The sequence below is a fragment of the Rhinopithecus bieti genome, unplaced genomic scaffold (genome assembly GCF_001698545.2).
Source record: "Rhinopithecus bieti isolate Rb0 unplaced genomic scaffold, ASM169854v2 scaffold_7062, whole genome shotgun sequence".
In the NCBI taxonomy this organism is placed as follows: Eukaryota; Metazoa; Chordata; class Mammalia; order Primates; family Cercopithecidae; genus Rhinopithecus; species Rhinopithecus bieti.
The window spans coordinates 158,465-163,529 of record NW_016805328.1 but is presented as its reverse complement, the minus strand read 5'-3'; positions in this window follow the sequence as shown (position 1 = coordinate 163,529).

Sequence of the window (5,065 nt, the reverse complement as noted above, 5' to 3'; positions counted from 1 at the left end):
TCTCTACTAAAATACAAAAAAAAAAAAAAAAAAAGCCGGACGTGGGGGTGCATGCCAGTAATCCCAGGTACTCCGGAGGCTGAGGCAGGAGAATGGCTTGAACCCGGGAGGCGGACGTTGCTGTGGACCAAGATCGCGCCATTACACTCCAGCCTGGGCAACAAGAGCGAAACTGTCTCAAAAAAAAAAAAAAAAAAAAATGTTGCAGTGTGGATCAAGCAAGTCCTCATCTCATGGGCCTTGGGAGTAAGCTCTCAGGCCTGTGGCTGAGAGGAACAGTGCACTCATGGTGGGCCAGAATTCCTGCTGATAGTGAGTCTGGCCTTGGCTCTTTGGGCAGGGTTGAGCAAAGGATGCACATAACTGAAATACCTGCTGCTGCTTTGGTCTCTTCAGCAGTTGCCAAAACCCAGCTCCTCACATTAGCTAACACACAGCACTTAATATGTGCCAGGAACTGTTCTAACCACTTTACACATAATCATTCCTTTAGTAATTCCAGTAACCCTAGGAGATAGCTACTGACGTTTCTTCGATCATCTGACAGATGAGGACACAGTCCCCAAAATACTCAAGGTTACACTGTCTGGTGAAGCCAGAGTTTGAATCCAGGTATTCCGATTAGGGTCTGTGAACTTAACTAGGACACTGTATTTCCTGTTTTATATCACCCCTGATGGCATGAATAAACAAATCATCAAAATGTTAGTATTAAACTTGAGGATATCCTGCACTGGCTTCAAAATTACAAAGATCATAAAAGAGCAAGACTGAGTAACTCTCCCAGGTAAAGAAAACAACTAAAACTTCATTGTGAAAACTAACTGTGGCATATGATCTTGGACCAGAAATTGAACATTAGTGGGATAATTAGTGAAGTTCGACTACAGTATTTAGGTTGTATAACAGTATATAGGCAATATATCAATGTTTTCTGATAATTTGAAATTATGCTGTGATTATATGTGATATATTTTGGGGAATCCAAGTGGAGGTATATGAGAATTGTTTGCACTATTTTTACAACTTTGAAATGATTTCACAATTTTAAGTTAAGAAAGCTAAAACAAGCTAAAAAATATTAATGGGAAAAAAGCATTAAGCTGATACAGAAGACTAGCTAACATCTGCATAGCACTTTATGGAATGCTTTTGTATGTACTTTATTTAATTTTCACATCAGTCTTTTGTAGAGATCATTAAACTCCAGATACTTAACATATTAACTGAGGCTCAGATAAGTTAATTATCTTGCTGGTCTCCCAGGACTGAACTCAGGTATGACCCATGTGTTTCCTGCTATACTACACTTTGCAGTTTGTCTAGGACTCTTAAAGCATTCCCCCTTGGATTCTGGAATGATCAAAAGGCAAGTGTTATTGCAGTCATTTTTGTGTGGGCCCATCAGATGCAGTCAGATACAACCATAGATAGAGTCATGTCATTGCTTTCAGGGTTGAGGTGAGTGGCCTGAGAATGGCCCAGGCCTAAGTTTTCCTTTTTCCCCTTTCATCTCATCTGAAGCTGCTGAACTGGACCTCAGCACCAGTACTTATTCAGGTATTTTCCAAGGCAAGTTTTAGCTTACGCCCCCTGCTTCCCACCCTTGGAGTGAGAATACAAGAACACTTCTTTAATTTTAATAATGAAATTAATACAAGGAATTGATTACACAGGTAGTATAGCTGAACATTCCATTGGGGATTCTGTGAAACGGCCCAGAGATTAGAAGGAGGCAGAGGCCAGAACCATCCTTAGGTTGTGGGGGCAATAGAAGGAAATGTACTTCTGGAGCCTGTGGCCTGGTCATTTGGCAGAAGTCGGAATCACTGTGGGCCTATCAGGAGCGGCTGGGGCCACAGCAGAGCCATGGCCACTATTGGAGATGCAGCCTGAGGCAGAAATACCCTGGCTTCTGTCCCCAGGGCTCCAGTCTGCCTTCTATTAGCTAGACTCAGCTCATTCGAGGACCTGAGAAACAATACAAAACAGAGCAAAGAAGTGCAAGGAATGTATCTGAGGGTAAAGAGGCCGGGGACTAGCACATCAAGGATTTAAGGAGTCAGGTTCGGATTTATACTCTTTAAAAGAGTGTGTATAAACATAAAGGTGAAACTTGAAAGGGCTAGATTTCAGCCCCTTTATAAATGTCATTTATATATCCGTTACGAAGAAAAGAAATGCAGAAAACAAATCTGAAGTCACTCCTGTAACATATTTAGTGCAATACTGATGATAATTTTAATGGATACTTGAATTAATGGAAATAGAAGGTCCTTGTATAATTGAGCCTTCTTGATTAGTAATAAAGACACTTAGCATTAAAAAAGACCTAAATAAAGGAGTTAGCATATCATTTCATAGATAAATGAAATTCACCTACATCATATTAAAAATTCAAGAATAATTCAGGCTCTGGATAAAAAGCTGCAATATTAATTGCAAAGGAAATGACTTTCCTTCTTTTCGTTCTTCTGCTTCCACTCATGAAATAGAAACTGTCTTCCTGCAGGAAGCATGTGGAAGAAGGTTTCTGCCCTCCACTCCTCAAGTAGCTGACCGGTGAGACTGGAGGAAGGGGTTACTCCACATGTGTGGTTTAGCCCCACTTGGGCCCTTCCTCTTTCAGAACTGCCAGCTTACAGGCTGATCGCCTTCCTTTCTCCATTCCCAAATCCTTCCTGCAGTATGCTCAGTGCGGGCAAGGAACCAGATAGGCAGGGTGGAGGGGGTGGCTCTAGTTTTCTAGCCACTCAGTCTGTGATTAAATGGATAAATTCAATTCGGAGGGGAAGGAATGGGAAGTCATTTTGGCCTCAGACTAGGCCAAGTTTTAAAATGCATCTTTGCAAATAATAGATTGCTACTTCGTCTGCTTCAGGCGCTGCTGTATTCTTAGTGCCTAGAGCAATGCTGGGGGAGCATAATGTTTAAAAATATTTGTCCAATACACAAATTGTATCTCTGATGTCTGGCTTATTTCTTGACTGGCTTTGAACTGAGAGGGGAGAGGGATATGACAACTAATACATGGCGCATTTTCCCCTTTATATTCTCCATATTCAAACAGATGGCCAGCCTCATGCTCATTACTTTAGGAGAAGTAATATATGGCACCAGGAAAGCATAAGATTGCCTGCAGAGCTTCTTGTCCTTTCTGTTCCATAGGCAGATCATTAAGAATGTAGGTTTTCAGAGGAGAGGGGAAAATGGGTGTCATGGGCATAGAGTGTCTTGGAACTACATGATTACAGAAGCCTTTCCTCAAATTAGAAGAACAGGATGCCCCAGGCTGCAGGGAGGAGAAATGAGAAAGGATCTTTTAGTGCAAAGATCAGGTCAGACCAATGTTCTGCTGAGCAGCACCTTCAGGGAAACAAGAACAGAGAGGACAATAGAGGGGTGCCAAGGCAAACCGCATCCTAGTCAGCAGTGGCAGAAACCATTCCCCAACATGGCAAGAACACAGCACAGCTTTGGGCCCTGGAACACATGATGCATATAGGGATAATGGACCTCCTGAGTGGTAATGTGTGTGGATGATGATTGAAGATAAGACAGGTGTCCTCCATCTCCAACACCTTGACACTGCATTAGCTCCAAGAACCGTAGAACAACCCTAGTGAAAGGGTGACCTCAGGCCAGATAATTTTCATTCATACATTCACTCATCCATTCATTTATTTAGATACCTCTCCAGAATGGGAGCTAGGCAGGGTCCAAACTGAGTTTAATTTTTAAAATGTATTTATTGAGTGCCTTCTCCCACATTTACTACATTCCTTAACAGCTACCTTTAATATTATTTTTAAAGCATTATCTCTTTCATTCTGCTCTGTCAATTTCTACATCGTTGCATTTGCTAGACAACTGCAATTGTTCTTTGGGGCATTAAAGTTTTTTCTTCAGGTCGTTGTGGGTGGAAGTCTTTTTATAATATGTTGCACTCATCTCTGCCTTCATATGCAGAAGGCACAGAATACCACCTCACCTCAATAACGCTGAGTCATCATTATGGATATCCACTAAAGTACCCGGCAATAAGTATAGTAGTGCCAGCCTTTGTGTCTTCACACTGCTTAGCGTTATGAGGATATCATATTTCTTTCTGTAGTCTTCCTGTCAGCTCCCTTACTCTCATTGTCAATATTTAATTTTTGTTACAGCCACTGGTCCATATCTACCTTCTTCCTCTTGACTTCCCCCACAGATTTTTTTAAATTGTAGCACGTAACTGACTAAAAATCCAGAGTAGTATATCAGAACCTAGTGTATACTTTTGGACTGTATTGCACTCTCAGGGTAGTGACCTCTTCTTCCCACCCCAGAGTCCCCGGAACCATGTAAAAACCTCTGCAGCTGGCTGGGTAGTCACTGGTTCAAGATAATTCCTCTAGACCTCTCTGACCTGCTTCCTGTGTTGAACCTCTCATGCATGGAATTCCAAAGAGCTAGACTCATTGACCTTGCCATTTATCTTCCCCTTTTGTGGAGACTCCACAGGACACTGCTAATCTTTTTGCCTTTGCCTCCATGCTCCACAGCCTAACAACCCAGGCTGTCTCAAGCTCCCAGGATGCTGCAGACCAGCCCTCCAGCTTGCCTTTCTCTTTGGGAAGGAAGAACAGACACTATATACGAAATGATGAGGGATACACTCTGGGTGAGGAGGCCCTAAGAATTTTTCTGAATGAAGTTTATGGGTTTTAATGCATAGGCTTGGCACCAACCATTTTGTCTGCTCAGAAATGTTCTGATTCTTTGGGGTGTTTGAGATAGTTAATATTGCCTGGTAACTGATTTCTGAGAAGTACTTTGACAATGAATTGTATAATTTGCTCAATTCAGGTGTGGCAAAGGGTCACTATTGTGTAGGGGAGGCAGCAAGATATGGTGGAAAGGATACTAGAAGCAGGGGGATCTGAGTTCAAGTTTTAGCTCACCCATGAACAGGTTATATGACTTTGGGCAAGTCACAATCTCTCTCAATCTCAGTTCTCTAATCTGTAAAATGGGTGTGTATTAGGTTGCTCCAGAGAGAACTGAGAGAGAGAGAGAGAGAGAG